This window comes from Chelonia mydas, chromosome 2 (assembly GCF_015237465.2).
Source record: "Chelonia mydas isolate rCheMyd1 chromosome 2, rCheMyd1.pri.v2, whole genome shotgun sequence".
NCBI classification, from domain to species: Eukaryota; Metazoa; Chordata; order Testudines; family Cheloniidae; genus Chelonia; species Chelonia mydas.
In genome coordinates, this window is record NC_057850.1 from 19,484,445 (window position 1) to 19,508,268 (window position 23,824).

At 44.0% G+C, this 23,824-nt stretch overlaps 1 long non-coding RNA gene across 2 annotated transcripts in view; it reads right to left on the reverse strand.

The window, feature by feature from the left end:
- Positions 1-23,824, reverse strand: part of LOC114018506 — a 241,240-nt gene that overhangs the window by 174,598 nt on the left and 42,818 nt on the right. For both annotated transcript variants that reach the window (XR_006288351.1, XR_003563816.3), the window contains exon 2: positions 6,322-6,713. This is a non-coding gene — a long non-coding RNA (uncharacterized LOC114018506). The remainder of the gene's footprint in view (positions 1-6,321; positions 6,714-23,824) is intronic.

The following is a 23,824-nucleotide window of genomic DNA, read 5'->3' on the forward strand; positions in this document are numbered from 1 at the left end:
TCCAATTTGTCCACATCTTTCATGAAATGTGGCACCCAGAACTGGACACAATACTCCAGTTGAGGCCTAAACAGATTGGAGTAGAGCAGAAGAATTACTTCTCATGTTTTTTGCTAATACATCCCAAAATGATGTTCACATTTTTTGCAGCAATGTTACACTGTTGACTCATATTTAGTTTGTGATCCACTAAGACCCTCAGATCCCTTTCTGCGGTATTCCTTCCTAGGCAGTCATTTCCCATTTTGCATGTCTGCAACTGTCTGTTCTTTCCTAAGTGGAGTACTTCGCATTTGTCCTCATTGAACTTCATCCCACTTACTTCAGACCATTTCTCCAGTTTGTCCAGATCATCTAGAATTTTAATCCTATCCTCCAAAGCACTTGCAACCCCTCCCACCTTGGTATTGTCCTCAAACTTTATCAGTGTACCCTCTATGCCAGCGGGCCACAGCTCTTTTACAGTTAAAGCGCAGCTCTTAGAACCCCCGCATTCCCCCCACTCCCACCCGCCATTTTTCACCTACCAGACTGTTAGGGGGAGCTCAGGTCTTCTGCCCTGCAGTGAGGGGGGGGAGAAGGGAGGAGAAGCTAGGGGCTTCTGCCCAGCAGGGAGGAAGATCTTGGGGCTTCACCCCATGAGAGGTGCCTGCTTGGGCTTCAGTGGGAGCGGTGCTAAAGCCACAAACCCTGGCAGGCACACCCCAGCTCTCAAACTTTTGAAGATTGTCGTATGCGTCTCGGAGGGTCAATAACTTTGGCCATTCCTGCTCTATGCCATTATCTAAAGCAATGAAGATGTTGAACAGAACCAGACCCAATATTGATCCCTGTGGGACCCCACTCAACATGCCCTTCCAGCTTGACTGTGAACGACCGATGACTACTCTCTGGGAATGGTTTTCCAACCAGTTATGCATCCACCTTAAAGTAGCTCCACCTAGGTTGTATTTCCCTAGTTTGTTTATGAGAAGGTCATGCGAGACAATATCAAAAGCCTTACTAATGTCAAGATATACCACTTCCCCCCATCCACAAGGCTTGTTACCCTGTCAAAGAAAGCTATTTGGTTTGTTTGACACAATTTGTTCTTGACAAATCCGTGCTGACTGTCATTTATCACGTTATCTTCTAGGTGTTTGCAAACTGATTGCTTAACTATTTGCCCTATTATCTTTCCAGGTACTGAAGTTCTACTGACTATTCTGTAATTCTCCAGATTGTCCTTATTTCTCTTTTTATAGATGAGCACTATATTTGTCCTTTCCCAGTCCTCTGGGATCTCACCCATCTTCCATGAGTTTTCTAAGATAATCACTAATGGCTCAGACATTTCCTGAGTCAGCTCCTTGAGTATTCTAGGATGTATTTCATCAGGCCCTGGTAACTTGTGTAAGTAATTTTTAACTTGTTCTTTCCCTATATTAGCCTCTGATCCTGCCTTATTTTCACTGGCATTTACTGTTAGATGTCCAATCACTACTAACCTTTTTGGTGAAAAAAAGACAAAAACGCCATTTAGTACTTCTGCCATCCTTTGTAATTGGATGTAGGTTTCCACTTTTTTGTGGGACTCTTCTTTAAGTTTCACATAATTGAAGATCTCCTGCTTAAGCTAGAGTGGTCTCTTGTTATACTTCCCATCTTTCCTACACAGAGGGACAGTTTGCTCTTTTGCCCTTAATAATATCTCTTTGAAAAACTGCCAACTCTCTTGAACTGTTTTCCCCTTAGACTTGCTTCCCATGCAAACTCCCTGAGTTTGCTAAAGTCTGCCTTCTTGAAATCCATTATCTTCAATGTGCTGGGTGTTTTCCCTCCTACCTTTCCTTATAATCATGAACTCTTACCATTTCATGATCACTTTCACCTAAGCTGCCTTCCACTTCCCAATTCTCAACCAGTTCTTCCCAATTTGTCAAAATCAAATCTAGAACAGCCCCCACCCTAGTGGCTTTCTCCACCTTCTGAAATAAAAAACTGTCTCCAATACATTCCAAGAACTTGTTGGATAATCTGTGCCCCACTGTGTTATTTCCCAACAGATGTCTGGGTAGCTGAGGTCCCCCATCACCACCAGGTCCTGTGCTTTGGATGATTTTGTTAGTTTAATAAAAGCCTCATCCATCTCCTCTTCCTGAGGACTGAGTGTGCTCTAACCTACACCAGCGGACAGGCAATCCCTGCTCAGCCTTGGAACGAGAGCAGTACAAAAGTGGCCCCAACTGCAGAAACAGAGTAACTGAGAATCAGGCCCATTAAGTGCAAAACTCAACACTTTAACTGTGGAGCCTTCACCAACACCCCCATAGTACATCAAAGACAGACAGATACATATGTATGCAACCAATAATTAAACCGAGTTTGACACTCTAAACAAGGGAAGACGCTCAACACATTTCCCAACGCATTCAATCACAGGGGTGTGTTTTATGATGTTATACAGTAGGGGTGAGGATGAGCCCAATGAAGTTATATTTCCACTTGTAACCTAAGCTTTCCAGAGGTGAGTAACCAGGGCTCTAATTAGGTCCTTCCTTGGTTGCACTGTAGGCAATCTTATTCCTCCATCAGAACAGCTCCTCCTTACAAATCGAGAGAAAGCTGTGAAAATAGCCTGTCCAATTCCACTGCTGTATATTATTAAAGGACTTTTTCTTACCTCTGATGCTGTACAATGATGAGTACAGAATTGTTTTGGAATCTCTCTATCAAATACCTCACGGCAAAAAAGGAAAGATTTCAGATATTAGTAATAAAGTGTTTAAACCATTTAGGTGGGGAAAAAAGCTCACACCACCAGTGTCCACTTTCATTCATAGCAACTTCTCAGGCTTTTATGAATTCTGTTTGTGAAACACTGTTACCCGAGGGAAGGTTGTGTTCTCTTTTCATGCGAGAGAACCACCGAACACCAATACTTCTGATGAATTTGCACTCTCAGCCTTTGAAACGGGGCAGAAGCTCATGAGGGGCTGGCACCCAGGCCAGAGCAAAATATTCACAACAGAACCCACTTGGATTTGGGTACTAATTCAGCACTTGGGAGCAGGAACCAGAGAAGAGCATGAAAAGGAGGGGGGTCACTGAGAAGCCATCCTTTAGCTCAGCCTCTGGCTTTGACATAAAAGTGACAGATGCTCTAATGTGGTTCCCAAGGGATTCAGTTCACCAGCTTACGGAGCATAACAGGCGCTCAGCACATTCTGGCCACTTCTCCTCCCTATTCCTGAACCCCACCCCACCCCGCCCCCCAAATCAGCAGGTTCAGGAGGTTAGTGCAGGCTCTGGCTATGCCAGCGCTATACCCACTGAAGGCTCCCTCATGATGAAGAATCCCTACCAAAGGGTGGGGAAGGCAGACAGTCTCTCCTCCCTTTGCACCACGGCCTAAGTGGCATAAAGTAGATCGGGGCCAAGAACATGCCCCCAGCTCCACTGAACAAGTTTACAAACTTTGAGCCAAATTATAGTTTCAAGTCAAACCTAAGTAAAAGTCAGAGTTCTGCATGGTGAAAGTAGGAGAATCTGGGCAGTTTCTAATTTGTTTCACCCATCTCTGGTGCCGCAGAAGAATAAAAAGGCTGAAGGGGGGGAAGGGGCTTATATACATTAATCATAAAACATCACCCTCATTCTGCAAATGGAGACATGTAAGGTCGAGGGAGATTAAGTGACTTGACCAGTGTCACACAATGAGTCAGTGGCAGATTCAGCAACAGAACCTAGATCTCCTGAGTCCCAGTCTTCTTTTAATCAGCAATGCTGCCCTAAAATACACAAAGGTGGCATCGCATCTATGTTAGTTATCTGAGTTAGACAGCATGGTACCAGGTGGGAACAAACAGTAACCCACTTCATCAGGCTTGAGCCAAATGCTAAGTGGGCAGGTGTAGAGAGGTCGAACCAGCCAATCATCCTTTCAGCTGCCACTTCACTGCCCCTTAGAGGAGCGCTAAGGGTAAGAAAGCACTGTGTACAGTTTCTGCTCCAGGAGTGACCTTTTCCTGGTGACATCAAATCTTCTGATGACTACCAATGCATCCTACGCACTCTGCCAGTCCTTGGCATTATCTCCTTTTGGATCTCAATAAGTCTTTGTTGCGCAGCTAACCTGTCTTCTCTACTACGTGACAGATGTTCCTTTTCAGAGGAACCTGCGACTATAACATCAACCTTATGCACAATCTTTCTCCTTGATATGGGCTCCTGACCTTCACTAAATCTACAAAAATGACCTACAACGTGGCCATTTTTGATATAAGCAGAGACAAACTCAACTGCTATCTATTGCTGCATTTATTACACAAAGCACTCAGCTGGTACCAAGCACTTGGTTTTATTTCCTTTCAATTAATAAAATCTCTTCTATTCCAGATCCTTGTTCGCCTTTTTCCGGTTTGAGCTACAGAATACATTTAAATTCAGGGATTAGTTGATTGATAGGTTCATACACGAACAAACACACAGTTCCCTGCCACTCCCTGCTTTTAATCTGATGTAATTGTGCTTACCAAGCAAGAAGATGAAACCTTAGACTTCTTTAATGCTTCACAAAATGCCTGTGGGAATGCGGAATAAATTTCTAACTACACCTTTTCAGAGTCATTCTTTTAATGCCTCTTGTTATTAAATCAAAGGAGTCCGAGGCCAGATTAATCAAATGCTTGTGTGTGTGTGTGTGTTTTCAGATCCTTACCAAAATATTCCTATTCATTAAAATATGCTGAATAGATAGATTTAAAAAATAAATTCTAGTGGCAATTATCAAAACACTGATGTTCATAGAAAAACAGCACTTGCAGGGATCAACAGCATAATCCAGTCTTTCAAAAAACTGACATTTAAAATAAAAGTATCAAAGTTCAATGCAGTTATCTATAAAAATGGAAAATCAGTAATTTTATCAGTAGAACTATTGATTCATCTACTTCTGTATTTTAATGGGAATAATTGTCATTTAAAAATTTAAAATTAGTCCCTTTTTATAGATAAGTAGTGTTCTAGTTTTATAGATAAGATGCTATTCTTCTGTTAAAATGTGTTTAAATGAAGAGAAGACAGATTGGATTAAATACTCAAATCATCTCCTTTGAAATGAAATGAACAAATTCAATACACAGATTCAGACAGTGTGTGCGTCTATTCCATGTTATAATGTACTGAATAATAGGATGACTTGGATTCACAAGGAGGAATTAATTAGTGGCGGATGGGAGTTGCATCAGCCCTTTCTCAGACTCAAGGATCAGGATAAGCATCCAAACTTCTCAGTGTTTAATTAAACTTCTGAACTCTATATACAAGTGCACGCATGCACAAACACACTTCACAGTACATCACACACCTTCTATAAAATATTTTGTGTATATACACACACGCATCCATTTATATATACACATTGTCTACAATGTATATATACACACTGGATTTAACATTTCCATTACTTCCCTTTAAACCTTTCGAGATTCACCCATTTCCCAACTTACGACTGTGACTACAGACGGTTTCTGGAACTCAGCAATTAGAGCCTGGGTGGGGAGCAGGGTAAGACACTGGATTTGTTGCAAACTTCCTAACAAAGATGGCATCAAGCTTTAAGGTTATCGTTCCATGTAGATGAATGGGAGCAGGTTGCACTCCTCAGAGCTACTGCTTCAGTTTCTCTGTATGCACATTAACCAGCCTCACATCAGTTACAGTGAAAAGGATATTCTTGCAAGGAGAACAGTGGGAAATGTTTTCTGCAGAATTTGAGGGGTGTGTGTCTGGGGGGATGGGGATGTTAACAACAACATTGGGGATACTAAAATTCCATGGATTCCTAAAGGCTCTGCCATAAGCACCAGCTGTCAGATGAGCTTGCAAGCATTTACAGACTGTTCCCATTAAGCCAAGCGAGGTGGCCTTTGGCAATTTAGGAATGGGCTGACAATTACGAGAAAAAGGACACTTGGCAGTAACCTGCTCTTAGTGCTGCAGTGCGCTGCCACGTTCCACCGCCGAGGTGTCTGCACTTCAGTGATGGATAATGGAAATTCCTTGCAAAACATTTTGGAACCCTTCAGGATACAAGACACCTTCCAAGAGTGCAAGATTATTAATGTCAATACGTGTGTTATCAGAAGCAAAAAAGACAAGCTCACACAACTGTTTCAGGCTATTTGCTACCTCCTTTAAAAAGGTAATCCAATCTTCAAATATGGTGCCAAGCAACTAGAAACGGTCTTTCATCTTTAAGGGGTGGGAGAAAAGGCAAATGATTTACTCCTCAAACATCAGGAAAGCTAACTGGCGTATGGATTAGGAAACCACACATACCTGCTAAACACAGAGATGCTGCACTTGAACTGCTGTGAAAAATAAACATCTCCACTGATGGAACACGCATTGTTTCTCCTCTTTGTAAAAACTAGTAACTGAAGCAATTCCAGTAAAGATGGCAAACCATCGATGAAATATCCTCAGAGACCAGAGGAGTTTCCTTCCCAATTCACCTTCAGTAACAAAAGAAAAACCAGGGATGGCAGGGGCTGGCAGAATGGCTACATTTATTTTTCCCCATCAGGTTCATCCACAGTTGACATTCTCCAGAGATTTCAGTGGTTCTGTAAATCCTGTGGTCCTGGAAATCCTTGAATGTTTTGGAGGGAACAAGTTGCTGCGCTGGTCCATTGCTTATTCCAAACTGGTCAAGAGATCGGGCCTGGGACCTTGCGAGAAAGAAAGAAACAGACTGTTACATGGGATACATAGACGGGAGAGGGAAAAGCAATCATTCCATCCACACTGGATTTACTACACATTCCAAATAAAACTTATACCCACACCAGTTTGTATCTTTCAGCTGACCTTTGCACGTTACTAAGAGCCTTTTATAAATACTGTATAATCTAAACACTTGTATGCCAAGAAAGAATTATTGGATTCACAAAGCTTAACAAGATCACCGCAATTTGCTCTGAAAAGCTAACAGTTCAAGATGCTTTACCAGACGCAGGTGATATGAATGATAAAGTAATCAAAGTGCCATGGGCTGAAACAACTTCCCATCTACTTGTCAGATCCTTTAAAAAGCCCTGTTTTTTGTTTTTCCTCCTTCCATTTAAAAAGAAAAGGGAAAGTTTGCCTGCCCTGGGAAAGGCATCAGAGGGACAAGGAACGGAGAGGATATAGATGCTTGAAAGTAGATAGTTAACTGTTAACTGGGCTTACATGCCTTCACACTTCAGGAGGAAAAGTCTACACACAGTTTACACACCAGTACATGGCGGGAAAGTTTTGGCAAAGGAACTGCAGAGAAGAGGAACAGTTAGGAAAATAAATTCACTGAAACATAGCTTACCCACGTCAACTATATCTGGGTTATGCCCCTCTTTCTCCTCTCAATCCTTGGCTAACAAAAGCGTATTTCAGGCCAGAATCCCATACCTTTGCTTCTATGACGTAACACCTTACTGCACAAGTGGTTCCATTGATGTCCATGGGACTAGTCACTGAATAAAGGTACTATTCAGTGCAGGCACGGGTCTCAAACTCTAGGCTTCTATTCCTGTCAAACCTCAGCAATTTGACAGAGAGTAAAGCTATGTCTACACTAGCACTTTTGTCAGTAAAACTTAGTGAAAAAACACACCCTTGCCCAACACAAGTTGCACCAACAGAAACGCCGGTTTAGACCACCACTTGCTGGAAGTGATTTAATTATGCCGGCGGGAGAGCTCTCTCCCCTCAGCATACAGCAGCTACACGGGAGATCTTACAACAGCGCAGCTGCATTCGTATAGCAGTGCTGCTATAAGGTCTCTAGCGTAGACATAGCCTTATGGTGGATAAAAGATTTTAGACACCAAAACTGCTACACTGGTGAATATCCAGATGCTGAAAACGGAGAGCTACTGCAGAGCGAGGTGTGAAAGAAAACCGCAGACAACTCTTTGTACCGGGGTGCTTTTTTATTCCTCTTTATTAAAGGCAGCAAAGATCAGCTGACAACACAAGGATTATTTTTCTTCCTTCAACAGCATGGGAAGGTGGCTCCCTTTTTCCACATCCAAGCAAATGAGCAATGAAAGCTCAGACAAACGGCCTCAATAGCACAGGGCCAAATAAAAAGTGATAATCATTTGTTTTGTTAATAGGGTCAATAAAAGTACAAAAAGCAAACCCATGACATAATCCTTCCCAGGCCTTCTCTTTAAGGCTTGGATTCAGGAAAGTGCATGCTTAAAATTACGCACATGCTTAAATCCCATTGACTCTGATGAGGTATAAGCACTGTCCCGAATAGAGAAGCTCTCGATTGTATTAAACCACAAAACAACACTGCTTATGCTACGTCCTCAATGAGAGGGAAAAAAAAGGTGTGTTCTTAACTTGAGTTAATTTACAGAAGATAAAAGGTTAGTGAAGACAAGATGGGTGAGGTAATATCTCTGATATCTGTCTAATGTCCTGGGACAAACATGGCTACAACAACACTGTACAGTGCAGACAAGGCAGTTTGTAGTCTTCACATGAGCTTCAAGTCGAGTTAAACGGCTCCACCATAATCTAACTGGACCAGCTAACTCACATGAAGACTACAAACTGCCTTGGCATCTCTAGGGTTTTACCTTGAGTTAGCTAACTCGAGTTTTTAAAAAAAAAAAAAAACACGCACACACTTTTTTCCTCCCAATAGAGAGCCTGATCCGAAGCCCAGGGAAATCAGTGAGAGTCATTCACTTCAATGAGCTTCAGAATGGTCTTGAATCCTATGAAATTCCTTTTCATATACACACAGCAAACTTCATCGACCATGACAGCTATACAATGCTGAAAAGGCCTGTAGAATTAAACTTCTACCAAAAAAAGATAATTACTGTCTAAAAGCCTTTAGCTGAGAGTTTTCGCTATCCATCTAAGTTCCTGCAAAACATGTGGACCCGGGGAAAAATACTAATCTCTGTCACCATAGAAATTAGAGGTGAAGAGACTTACATTTTGCCTTGCAGTAGTTTTCCAGTGGTTCTTCAAGTCCAATTTTAGATTTCTCAAGAAACGGCTTGCACCATTTCTTTTGGGAGACTAACCTAAAAGTTCTCACTGTCAAGATTAATTTTCTTTTGCTCATTTTCATCCCTTAACTCCCAGCAAAAGAAAAACACACACACACACACCCCCCCACCAACTTGGACCAGCCTGGATTATTTCTCTTCTTCCTCTACAATTATCTGGATTACAGTAGCACCCGGGGCCCCAAATGAGATCAGAGCTTCATTGTGCTAGGTGCTGTACATGCACACACAGTGATAGTCCCAAAGTTTATAACCCAAACTAGACAAAACAGACAAAGGGTGGGATGTAGGAAGCATCATCTGAGGTAGAGAGAGATGAAGGACTCCATCCTACCCAATCCTGAGCACTCTGACCCTGCTCCAGCAAAGCACTTAAGAGCATGTTTAAGTAAATGAACATTTGGATTGAAGCCACTGGGACTGTTCACACTCTTAATTTGAAACTCGAGCAGTCATGCTCATCACCTCACTGCACTGAGCCTGGGTGTGTCTACAGTTTAGAGAGAGCCGCCCAGCCGGGGTAGAGAGACTTGCGCTACCTTGGCTCGAACTAGCATGTTAGAAATAGGAGTCTGGACACTGAGAATCAGGGTGCATCTCAAGCTCTCAAGTCCACCCAACCCCCTGGGTCCAATCTTGGTTGGCTAGCCTGAGTTTCCACCAGAGCCATAATGCCCACGCTGCTATTTTTAGCACACTAGCTCAAGGCGAGCTAGCGGAGTCTGTCTACTGGGGCGGGGAGCCTCATTTCCAGCTGCAGCGTACACATGCCCTAAATGACATGCCCAAGATCAAACAGGAAGTGTACAGCAAAGTCAGGAAGTTTTTCCAGTGCCTTAACCACAAGACCATTTCCCCCCTTGCTGATGAAGGCCATCAAATACTTGCATATGACAAGAACCAGTGAAGCTCATGTAAAAGTACAGGAGGAAGTGCGGTAGATGGTAAACAAAACAACTCTGTAGATGATATCAGCCTTAGAATATTAACAACTAACCTTCAACCTAAACCTCACTTTCAAGGGCAACGTATAAGTGAGTCACACAAGAAACAAGATAATGGAAAGTTAAGAGTGCCACAGAATTCTGCGTGGCTAGGGGAGTCCAGGTGATTAATGACTGCATGGACCAAAGTTAAGATAGTCACTACCAATTAGATAAGGAATTCAGTGAGAGGACAGAAGAGAAAGGGAGTTTCCCAAATGCATTGGTTTCAGCAGCTACACCAACAGACAGTTTGGTCCATGGTTTCTCAGGCCATGTCTACAGTGAGGATTTGAGTCGTCGGGGGCTACATACCAGTGTGTAAGCCCATAGGGTAGACAGACAAAGCTGCAATTTGTATCAGTGCATCTTACCCCTGCCCGCCTGAAATCAAAATAAACTGCACCAGTGCAGACTGCAGATGAAAGTGGCTTTACAAACACTAAGGGTTTGCACCCATGCAGCTATACCACTGACTGGCTTGGTGGCTATAACGCGACAAACCCACAGTGTAGTATTCTGCAGTTATCATGCGCTCTATTTATAGGTTCTAATGTGTCAGCTGCTGTTCTCTGAATTGAGGCCAGGAAAGGGCAGAGAGAAGCAAGTCTGAAAGGGTCAGCCAGGTAGATTTAGGCCTCAGATTTACATTTTGCAAAAACCGAAGCAGTTTGACAGAATATCAGTGCAACAGAAAAACACTTCTTTGATTTTTTTACTCCAGAAAGGGCTCTTCCCCCATTCCCCGCCTCAAGCACCACACAGAGAACACACATCTATTATTGGCCAATGTTGTGTTAGTACAAGAGAACCAAAGAGCAAAACTGACTAGTATATTTTTATTGCCAACGCTGCAACGTAAGAGATGACAATCTGCATTAGCAGAGCAAGTTAGATTTCTAAATTTATTTTTGTTTTAATATGGAAAGGTAAAATTAGTAACCCAAATAAGGGAAATCTTATTTAAAAATATGATTTACAACTAGTACTCTTTTAACCTTGAAAAGATTCAAACAAAAAAAAAACAAACAACAAAAAGGAGTGCTACGTAAGTGCTAAACAGTATAAAATTCTAAGCACTAACCTAGTCTTGGACAGTTTTTAAAGTAAATTTTAATAAGGCTATGCCCCAACGGCACCAGCTGGCATAGCTGTGTTAGCAGAAACAGTTTAAAAAGAGTTTCCTAATAAGGGATAAAACTGTAGCACTGATGGAGCTAAAGGGAAGTATTCTATAGTAAACATTATCTGTCTTTGTATGCTATCCAAGACAGGAGTGCTGCTATGCCTTGGAAGGGTGTACACAACAGAGGGAGGGGGAAAAATAATTTATTTTATGTGATCAAAATGTTGTACGACCCTCAAAAGAGAATTTTGACTCCCATACACACACACACACACACACATCATGCTAGGTAATCAGAGAGCACCATCCTGAAGTGATACTGAGCAGGCTTCCTGATTGCTAGTTTCTTGCACCACTTCCAATTCTGACAGACCTACTATGCACTGTGTGTGTGTCTGAACTAGCCTGTACACTCTTTGGGGCAGGGAGCCATAGAATCACAAAAATGTAGGACTGGATCCTACTTCAAGAAGTCATCTAGTCCAGCCCGCTGTGCTAAGGCAAGACCCATTATGCCTACACAGGTCTGGGTTAGCAAAACATCTGACTGGTTAGCAAAATGCCCAGAGCAATGATGGACACTTGATAAATAATTGGTATATGCAGGCAAAGGTTAAGCTTAAAAACCATCAAGTACCTCAGATCACCCGTGCAAGATCGAACACCAGTGCCCCCTGCAGCTTGAACTTGTGCTGGGGATGGCTGGCTGATAAAGAGTTGCAACCTGACAGTCTCCCCTCTCCACTGCACCAAAGCAAGGCCTATTTCACAAGCACGCTAGGCAATGCAATCCCAAAATCTTCTAGTGCAAATACGGCTGCCAAGCCTAGACACTGGGACAGGATCAAGGACTTGCATTTCTGATGCACAGAGATCCTTGTGGATCCTACATAAAACAGTGGATAGCAATGCATGCACTTTGCTTCTGCAAGGCTGTGCATCGTGGCTGAAAAGTTGATTCAGGGAAACAGACCAGGATCAAGCTGAAAAGATACGCAGTGGCCTTTTAAGTTGAGGAAAACAAAGGTTTTAAAGCATATCCCACTTAATCAGTAATGCACTCAGGAAAATAACCTCCGCCCATTCACTTCAGTTACTAAAAGCAATTTCAGATCTACGGGCTCACCCAGTCTCTATGGTGGGGATGTTCCCTGACATGTTCTTTATGCAGAAAACACCTGAATACAGCGATTGCTTTATGGCCGGGGGAGCCTGATGCTTTTGAACAGACCCCCAAATATTTTTATTTACTTATGATCATCATTACTCTTTTTAATTATTTCCTCCAGAGTCTGGTCCTTGACTATACCTTGACAAAAAAAAAATATTGACTACCCCTGCCTTATGGACACCTCCTCACCCACTCACAGTGCCACAGCATCCCAGGGACAACTGCAACCTTAGCCAGCATAGGAAAGTAACCGTAGGTTTGTAGCTCTCTTCAGCTTGAGACACATTTTACACTTTTGCTAGTCACCTCTTTGCCCCCTTCCCTTCTGTTTCTCTTCATTGGAAACAAAGGATGCAATCCTGACCCTGCTGAGAGTTTTGCCATTGACTTCACTGTGCCCAGGATTTCATCCGAAGAGCCAGTGCCAGCCAGCTGTTTGGAAACCTCTGTGAATGATCCGGAGGAAGGGGTTCTCATAGACATTCTCAAGAAGAGCTTCCACCTCCTGGCAATACCTTTAACCGCTTAAATCAGGGCGCAGCCCAAGGAAATCAGCTGCCAGGCATGAAATCCTGCCCTACGGGTCACAAAGCAGCATTGCAGTCACTCCATGACTACTGAACCCCAAACAGAGAATACTGGATGGGACTTTCACAGCCATGAAGCCAGTGGCATAGCCGCTCCACCAAATTACCATCCAGGCCAAGGCGCAGTGGGCCCCCACTGAGCTGTGCTCTGCAGCATATGGAGGAGGATATGGATGCCCGGAACAAACCATTCTGACCATTCACACTCCCCAACACAAAAAACAAAACCACACAGGTTCCAGCTGCTTCTGGTGCCTTCTATGCCCCTTGCACGGGCAGCAGTATTTGTCCCCGAGACAAGAGCAATGAATGGGCCAAGAGTCTGTACCAGTTTCTACAGGGCAATAGGGTGGTGTAAATAGAAAGCCTTGATGCAAGTCTGACTGGTGTCTGTGTGTCTCAGAAGCAAATCGGTCACGTTGTTTATTTTAGCATCATCAAGATTCAGCAAAAGCTTATTGTGAGACCGCTGAAAGCAAACCAGCAAGTGCAGGGCTAGCGGCAGGATACACGGAGATGAGCATGGTAGTTACCCTGTTTTTATCCTCCATTCTAGCTTATGAGATCCCTACCCCAGCCTGCATTTCTTTCAGCTCTTCAGATTTATTTTAAGCAGTGATTTTTATTACCTTAGCACCTCAGAGCGCTAATCATGGACCAGGACCGCAGTGTGCCAGGTGCTGTAGAAATAGGACAACCAGATCTTGAAGGCCCTGTCTACACTAGAACTTTCCACCCAGTTTGTAACCAGCGAGTGGCCTGGCTGGCTCTCAACAGGTTGGGTTTTTTTGCCTGCACATATGATGGTGCAGCCCTGGCCCACTAAGCAATGTTTAGCCTCTGCCAGAGGTTGAAATCAGCTCCTGGTTGTCTCCCTGAAACCAGTTCAGCACACTGGGTTTGCTCTTGGCCGTGTGGACAGGACCCCCTTACCAGGTTTGTGTAATCCCTCTGGTCAGCTCAACTCCCTCCCACCTCTCGGTGCCGCAGCACACACTGCCCCACAGACACATCCTTCACATGATCTATATATCCCTAGCTGAGGCAGGGCAGGGCAGCCGCCCACATTTCCCAGGATGCACCAGTAAAAGGGCTAGGCGTGGGTGCCTCTGTGGACACTAACTGAACCTTGTGCTGCTTGTGGCCATTTAAGGGGGCAGTGCTTGTGAAAGGTTACAGCCACCACAGCTGAAACAGGAAGCACAGCTCACTTTCACTTTCTTGTTACAAAACAACTTACCCTTGTTACTGTCATTAGCCCCAGTCTACGCTTCAAAGTTTTATTGGTATATCCATACTCACAAACTCTCTCGATCCTAGTGTTCTGAGCAAGGTTCTGGAAGCCAGGAACACCCAAATTCTAATGCTGTGTGGCCTTAACCTACCAGCCTTTGTCTACACTAGCCTGTTTTTGGGAAGTCCCTCACTACTGCAGTTCCACCAGTGCTGGTTTGCTACAAGCACGGCCACATGATAGCAGCAAAACCAGGGTGTACTATCTACACTGGTGATCCCACAGGTCCTGCCACTGGTGCAGCTGCATCAGAGATTTCCAAAAGAAGTGCAAAGTAGAAACAGACTCTGGGTCTCAGCTTTCATGTTGTTAGAATGCAGATAATAAAAACAGGTTTCAGAGTAACAGCCGTGTTAGTCTGTATTCGCAAAAAGAAAAGGAGTACTTGTGGCACCTTAGAGACTAACCAATTTATCTGAGCATGTAGCTCACAAAAGCTTATGCTCAAATAAATTGGTTAGTCTCTAAGGTGCCACAAGTACTCCTTTTCTTTTTGCAGATAATACTACTTACCTCCGGATTCATGTTTGTGAAGCTTTGAAGAAATGCTAACAATAACTATTTTCTCTTCTGGATTTCAAGGCAATAAAGTCACCCACTAGAAAAGTTTACGCCTTAATTTTCACTCCATAGATTACTGCCCATACGTAAATCCAAGAGAGGAGTAAAATCCACTTCCAAATCTCTAGCAATCCCCTCAGGGACAAAGCTATTTGCACTTGCAAGCAGAATAGTCCAAGAGATGTGTCTCATCAACTCTCTCAAGCAAACTGGCTGCTAATTTATGGATGAATTAACCATTATCTTAAAAAATAATAATAATAATGCCTGGGACATTTCAATCACTGTCCTGCATGTATCATCTGACAGGCTTCAGCTAAGGGCTAAGGCAGACCTCTAATTCTACGGCCATGTTAACGTAACAGGGACTAAGCCGGCATAGCCACAGCTCTCTCTCACACACACACACACACACACACACACACACACAGTGCTGATGTTGTCTACACTAATGGAAGGGGTTTTTCTGTGAGTATAGAAGCACCACATTCCCTGAGTGATGGGAACTAGATTGACAGAGCATTCTCCTGTCGACCTAGCCGTGTCTATACTGGAGTGTTTGTTGATAGAGCTGTGTTGCTATGCAGGTGTGGATTTTCTGCTACCATGACCACAGTTGTGCTGGTAGAAATGTTAAGTATAAAACAAGCCTAAATCAGCCATTCTTCCGCCAAAATACGTGCTTGCACCAGCTCATCTAAAGTGGTTCAGAAGCCAATTTAAGGGGTCGTCTACACAGGAAAGTCAAAGTGGAATAAGCTAAGAAGTGAATTTAAACCACTATAATTATACCAATGTAACTCCCCCTGAAGAGACTGTTATTCCAGTGTAAGACTGCCTTTTTCAGTTTAGCTTTGGTCTCTTAGAAAGGGGCTTAAGCTAAACTGGGAGGGAAAAGCCATTCTTATAGCAGAAAAGAGAGTAACCACATAAGGGGTTATACCAGTACAACTGGTAAAACTTTCGAATGTAGACAAGTCTTGGGTTAATCCAGGGCAACTTCTGTGTTTAAACTAGGTCAAAAAATTCAGTTACAAAACCTTTCCTAATATTAATCATTTATTCCCTCTGAAAGGTCCTGATCCAATATTGATTGACTTCAGCAGGTAATGGAGAGAGAAAGAAAGCTGCAGGCCGGTACGTAGCAGCGCGTTAGCATCCATCTGGATTTGCCAGAATTTGCACTTTATAACGCTAAGAAATATATGGATGCAAGCTTTATCTCTGTATATATATGCACATGTATCTATCACATGCCACTGCATACAGCCATAAGTTAAACCAACCCCCCCTCAAAAAATAATTTAATTGGAAAGAGGTCCTATTATTATTATTAAGTGCTGATAACATGCTCTTAATACACAGGAATAAAAAAAGAACAATGATAGCACAAACTGCCAAAACGCTGCAATTCCACGAGGCATTCTGAAATCTTCATCTCGGCTGGCTTTGATGAGTCATGTGCCAATTAGAACCATGTGGGACTTCTCTTGTATTCCAGTGGGGGTAGGGGAGGGGTGTGAAGTGCGTAGTAAGGTTACTTACTACTTGCACTTCAAGCCAAGTGTGACAGTACACAGAGCAAGGAATTATCACTGAATTTAAATCCAAGTCTCAAGTGAGCCAACCACCAAGAATTAAGCCTCAAAGCCACCAACTATTAAAGCACGCATGGATGACAGGTTTCGAGTGGCAGTATGAACTGATTAAAAAATTACTAAAATCCTCCCTACCGTGTTGGGGGGGCGGCAGTTGTATGTGTTTTGAGGGAGTTTTTGCTTGGGGTTGTTTTCGGGGTTTGATTTCTGGTCACTTAAGCACAGACTCCTGCACCTTATTCAGTCATCCACAACAAATATTTCTTGTCTGTCATCCAACCCACCCTGTATCCCCAACTCAGCAAGGAGCACATGCCACAATTAAGCACATGCCTAACTTTTGAGTGTGTGGTCTCACTGATATCAATGGCATTAGTCAGACATGTTTACAGTGAAGTATGCGTGGAAGTGCACTGCTAGACCAGAGACCCTGTGCCTAGAAAGCGTTTCTCATCCCAGCATGCCAGTTACAAACACCAGAGTTACAAACTGGCCAGTCAACCACACACACCTCATTTGGAACCAGAAGCACGCAATCAGACAGCAGCAGAGACAAAAAATAAAATAAAGCAAATACAGTACTGTACTAAGTTAAATGTAAACTACTAACAAAAAATAAAGGGAAAGCAGCATTTTTCTTCTGCATTGTAAAGTTTCAAAGCCGTATTAAGTCAACATTCAGTTGTAAACTTTTGAAAGAACCACCACAACGTTTTGTTCAGATTTGCAAACATTTCAGAGGTGTTCATAACTCTCAGGTTTGACTGTAGAACCTGATTTTCAGAGATGCTGGGCTCAGAAACTCTGAAAATCACAACCCCATCCTCCCTTCATTCAAATCCCTCCTGAAAACCCACTTGTTGACGGCCCGCCAACACTAACCCAGCCACCACCTCAATTCTTATTCACTTATTAAGTCTCAAGTTATCACCATCCCCTGGGGTCTCCCACTGAGTTTTTGTTTAAGGTCAGCTAGAGAACTTTCTACAGTTTTGACTGGACTTTCTCTGCCCTATGCTGATTGGCCATTTGCACCAACCCTCTCCTTGTTCCCCCTCTCTCCTGGTACCTTCACATCAGCTTCACTCCACATCTGACCGGCTTACCCTCTTCTCCCCAGTTCTGTCCCACTCAACCCACTTCCGTTCTCTTTTCATCCCATTTAGCTGATCCCCTCCTGAATAGACCCACCTAGCTCAAGTGGCACAAGCAGTTAAAAAAAGCTAACAGAATGTTAAGAACTGTTACCAAAGGGATAGAAAATGAGCCAGAAAATATGATAATGGCACTATACAAACCAATGGCGTGCCCAAACCTAAAATATTGCTTGTAGATCTGGTTGCTCTATCTCAAAAAGGATATAGTGGAACTGGAAAAGGGGCAGAGAAGGGCAACAAAGATGATCAAGGATACGGAACGGCTTCCATAAGAAGAGACTCTAAAAAGTCTAAAAAAGCTATTCAGCTTAGAAAAGAGATGATTACGGGCGGATATGACAGATGTCTAGAAAATCACAAATGTTGTGGAAAAAGACAATAAAGTACTATTTACCCATCCACACAATACAAAAACCAGGGGTCACTCCATGAAATTAACAGGCAGCAGATATAACAGAAACAAGAGGAAGTACTTTGCACACAACGCACAATCATCCTCTGGAACTCCTGGCCATGGGATGCTGTAATGGCAAAAGGTATAACTCGGTTTTCAGAAAAAGAACCAGATAAGTTCATGGAGGATAGGTCCATCAATGGCTATTAGCCAAGATGGTCAGGGATGGAACCCCATACTTGGACAACCCTAAACCTCTGACTGCCAGAAGTCAGGAGGGGAAGATAGGGGTGGAGCTCTTCAAAGTTGCCCTGTTCTGTACACTGCTCCTGAAGCTCTAGTACTGGCCACTGTTGGAGGCAGGACACTGAGCTAGATGGACCACTGGCCAGATGCAGTATGGCAGTTCTTACGTTCACAGAAAGAACTGCAAACAATGTAATCATTTTATTGAAGGGCAGGGGAAGCAAATGAAAATTTAAAAAACCTCTGAAAGCAAATGCCTAGAATTGCTTTTTCTAATTAATAGGAGCTAATTAATCCCACCGTTGCCAACTCTCTGGATTTTATCTTGAGTCTCACAATATTTGTTTTTCTGAAATCCCCAGCTCCTGGAGTATGTTATCACGTGAGAATCTCCCCTTTCATTTAAAAAATAAAGTTTGTTTCTAGCCCTTACAGTGGCAGAGTAAAGTTTTAAAGTGTAAAGCCTAAAGGCTCAAAACTAAAGTGTGACATTGTGGCCAAAAGAGCTAATGTGATTCAAGGATGCATGAACAGGGGAATCTTGAGTAGGAGTACAGAGGTTATTTTACCCCTATTTGGCACTGCTGCTAAAATACTGTGCCCAGTTCTGGGGCCCACAATTCAAGGAGGATGTTGATAAATTGGAGAGGGTTCAGAGAAGAGCCATGAGAATTACTAAAGGATTAGAAAACAGTGACTGGGCTCTTGGAGTCTGTCTACTTAGCTTGACAAAAAGAAGGTTAAGGGGTGACATGATTACAGTCTGTAAGTACCAACATGGGGAACAAATATTTAATAATGGGCTCTTCAATCTAGCAGAGAAAGGTGTAATACGATCCAATGGCTGGAAGTTGAAGCGAGATAAATTCAGACTGGAAATAAGGGATACATTTTTGACAGTGAGGGTAAACTGTTCCAGTGGATGATTACTAAGGGTTGTGGTGGATTCTCCATCACTCTCAATTTTGAAATCAAGACTGGATGTTTTTTTCTAAAAGCTCTACTCTAGGAATTATTACTGGGAAGTTCTATGGCCTGTGTCATACAGCAGGTCAGACAAGATGTTCACAATGGTCCCTTTTGGCCCTAGATTCTATGAAAACCCAGAAGGCAAACAGAGAACCCAAAATGTTATTAAAGCCGAATGAATTTTTGGGCCCAAACTGGGATTTTTGAATGCTTATGGTTGGCAGTAATACAGCAAGAAAGTCACTGCTAGCTGGGACCTCATTCACCTGGAAGATTTAAAAGTCTCGCTCTAATCCAGCTGAGGGCAACGAAGGTGCAGTTCTGATGCAACTGTGTTATACAGCAGTTACAGAAGTGTGCTAAGAATGTAATTCACTTAAGTGCAAGAGCATGCACAAGACAAGACATTTTAAGCCCCCTGATAGGGATGTGCTGGGTTGGAAGGCTTTATGAGTTGGGGTGGCCACCCAGGAGGCAGGGCCAGATTTATACTGTACGTGCCCCTAGACACAGCTTCTTCAGCGCCGCCTACAGCTGACCTTCGTGTTTTCTGTAAAAAATGAAACTTTTAACCCACTTGTAAACTTTTAGACATCCCTAGAACACCAGCGCCCCTAGAATGCCAGGGCCCCTTGGCACGTGCCTACTGTGCCGAACTGGAAATCCAGCCCTGCCAGGAGGTCTCTGCTTCCCCTGCCCAGGACAGAGGGCAGCTCTGTGGCTGCTCTAAAGGTCTGCCATAATATTGGGGGTTGGGAACGGGCTGGGAAAGGATTAAGGGTCTGTGATTACACTGTTCCAGCAGCTGTGAATGCACGTAAGCAGGGAAAGGATGAGGCTGTTCTTCCAGCCCACAGGCACACTAGTGCCGAGACGCCTAACTGCAGCCCCACAGCCTGCTCTTCTGCTAAGGGGGACTGTTTCTCCCTCACGAGGGGTTAAGTTAAGAGCACAGCTCCCACCTCTCTGTTAAGATCAGAGGGAGAGCTCCCCCTGCTCTCCTTGGCACAGGGAAGCAGAGATCCCCATGAACCTTCCTTCCCCGTGGCTGACTTGGTGGAACATCACCCCACTCCCATTTCAAACTACTGTAACCACATCCCCACCCTCCCCATTCAATGCATCTTTGCAAGGGGATTTTGCCCATGTCACCGTTGTGAAGCAGCTTTTCCCTTCAGCTCAGCGCACAGCAAAATGTCTCCCTTTCTGACAGCCACACGTACCGAGCAGATTTCCCTCTCCCAGCCAGCGTTCCACCCAGATCCGTCCAAGCAAGTCCCTTCTCCACCCAGCTCCATCCTCTCCCACCTCACATCTGTCCTTTGTCAAGATTATTAGAGTCATGGCTGAAGGAGGGGGGAGGGGAATAAACCCTGCAGCCATCTTCTCCTCTTAGCCTCCTGAACACCCCTCACCACGCCTGCTGGATACACACACATTCTAATATTAGCACGGCAGACCACAGGAATCCGCCGCTTGATTTTCATCCCTAGAACCCGCTCCCATCCATTTTACACTACCTGTAAACAATGGAGCGAGCTCCACTCTGCTGCTTGCTCCGGGTGATTTCCCAACGGCAGGGCTCCCCCTTTAACCATCCTGTTTCTGACAGGCCTAGATATGAAGATTTCCCCGCACAGTCCACTCATTCAAATCAGCTCAAATGGGCTGCTTTTTTAAAAAACCATTAGAATCCTAGACTGCAGCATTCATTCTTATTTCCGTCACACTGTACTCAGACCTTCACAGAGTCCTTGCTAGGAAATCCATTAAGTGTCTGGAGTCTGTTCCTTACACGGTTTCTATGTCTGGGTGTTCCCAAAGACGGAATAAATAAGAACTGGAAAGATCATATTGTTACATTAGCAATAAGAGGCCACAGTTGAGCTCAGCGGTCCACTGGGCCCTGTGTTGCACATACATCTAGTAAGAGAGTCTCTACCCCAAAGAGGTTACAACCCAGACAATGTGAGTAATGCTGTCCCCATTTCTACCAGCGTGGAAATGCAGCATGGGGAGAATAAGGGTTTGTCTACACTACGGTGACTACAGCGGCATAGCTGTGGTGCCATAGCTGTGCCATGCTGACCCTGTGGTATAGACACAGCCTACAGTGCCAGAACGGGTCCTCCCATCGATATCGGCAATCCACCCAGGGGTGCTGGAAAAGGGGGGTCATGGCCCTCTGACACTTTTTATCAGCGTAAGGACAAGCAATGGGGAGGGGCCTCAGGGGGAAGAGTGGGGCAGCGGCAGGGCCCCAGGGGAAGGGGCGGTGCAGGGGTGGGGCCACAGTTCAGCACCCCCACTGTTAGGAAGCTTCCGCAGCCCTTGAATCCACCACTTCATGTGGCTCTAGCTAAGCTGATGAACAAATTCTTCATAGTGGCATCAACGTAAATTTTAAGTGCAGACCAGGGCTAACTGACTTGTCCATGCTCACACAGGGAGTCAGTGACAGAGACAGGACTGAAACCCAGATCTCACAGCCCAGTGCCTTACCCACACCCACCAGGCTCTAGTTTGGGGCGACTGGGTGGGTATTTCACAGTTTGAGTCCATTTGTTTTTTCCTTAGGCACCTCTTCTCTGATCAGATATACGTGTGACTTAGCCCTTCGTTTGGGTTAGGGCATAGTGGTTGTTTGGGATTTATTAACTTCATGCCAGAGAAACCAAAACCTGGTCGCCCTATTTCGAGGCACCGGCCTCATCTAGAGTAAGGTTTGGTTTGGTTTGGTTTTTTTAAAAAACACATTAACAACTCTAGGAGGCTGTAATCTTGGGTTCACCTTGAGCAGTGAATAATTACAACTTGCCCCGTGTACACGAGGGTTTGAAAACATGTTAGGTAACATACGGGGGGGGGGGGGGGGGGTTACAGAAATTCTCCTTCCCTCCCCCCCAGTCTAGCCATGCCCCAAATGTGAGGTAAATCTTAAAGATAAATCTTTGAGATAAATCTTAAAATGCTAATTCCATCCAGACACGTCATTCTTCACCTTTCTGTTTCCAATTCAGTTGACCATAATACAGCATGGCTTTAAATCGGAGAATTAGATGCAAATGGGCACAAACTATAGCTTTCAGTGAATGCCTGAGATCCTAGGACTCAGGGGCAGCAGAAGGGAGTTCTACCGCCCTTCCGCTGCACTTTACATGGGTGCATAGAGAACACCGCCATCAGAAATTCCCATGCTCCTGTCTCAGGTAAGTAAATGTTAGACAAGGACAAGGGGAGACTGGGAGCAACAGGTTGTGTCAACCAAAACATAACCATGTAAGTCACAGGTTTTTCTTTCCTGCTAAGCAAATACATTAACATCAAAAGGGGACGTCACTTATCGCTACTCTTTGGAGAGACTTAAATAATTAGCTCACTGGCAACTGCTCTTAAGCACAAGAGTTACTCTCAGACACTATCTAACAGCTCACAGAGCACCGTGAAAAGTAGGCCACTCAGAAACAATTCAGCTCCATGCCCCGTAGGTCCTGCATTTCTCTCCCCTTCTTCTCCAGATCTGCATGAGAAGGGGATTCTTCTTTCTGAAGCATTAATCTTATTCCTGCTGCTCATCTTCACTAGGGGTGAAATCCTAACCATTGAAGTCAATGGGGCTTTGCCATTGACATCAATGGAGCCAGGATTTCACTCTACAGGTCATGATCTGCTCTTGGGACATGGACGTGGTGAATGGAATATCTTGTTTTCATGCAAATACCCTTCCTTTGTCACCAAGAATGGAGAGGAACAATTGCAAGTGTCAGCAGAATATTCTAGATAAAATATTGCCTAAAGTTTTCCAGGAGGAGGCCTCGGGGGCCCCAAGAGATATTCCATCCAGGGGGCTGCAATTCAGCCACAGAGATACATGGAAAATTAGGTTAAAATATCAGGATGACTTTCTACTAAATGCCATTCACTCAAGAATCACTTACGACACTTACCAATCTCATGCCCCTGATGGTTTGAATGCACGCCCCTGATTGGCTACTAATAGAGCAGACCTCCCAGACAGCTCCCCCAATTCAAACAAAGGTGCCAAATTCAAAACTGACAAAATTACATACCCCATAATTAGACTGCAGGACTCATTGCCACATGGAGTCATCCAGGCCAAGAGCTTAGCAAGGTTTCAAAATGGATTGGGCATTTATATGCATATCAAAACTATCCAGAGTTGTTATAATTAATAATAATAGATTTTGGAAGGGGTATTAAGCCTCATGCTCCAGGGTCTAAGCCAATCTCCAGCAATCAGAGACCAGGAGGACACCAAATACATGGGGCAGATTATCCCATAGTTATATCTGCCTATTGGCCACTGTCAGAGACAGGATACTGGACTAGACAGACTTTGGGTCCGATCCAGTGAGACTTTGGGTCTGATTCCTCTGTACCAGTTTAAGTGTGTTACTAGCCAGTTCCTGCGCTAGCCTACAATGCCACCTGAGAGGCTCCAAACCCTAGTCTTGCAATCCTGGAGCAGCCCAAGTTCAATTGTGGTTTAACATGCACAGAGAGTAGTAAGTAAAGGAACCCAGCACAGGAAATTATTATTGAAAGCATGGACTAGAAGCCTAGATTACTAGCCACAGAAACGTGCAGTACCAGGACTCTGTGTGTGTGTGTTGGTTTCTGGGACCTACTGATATAAAGCCAAGTTAATTAACCTGCTG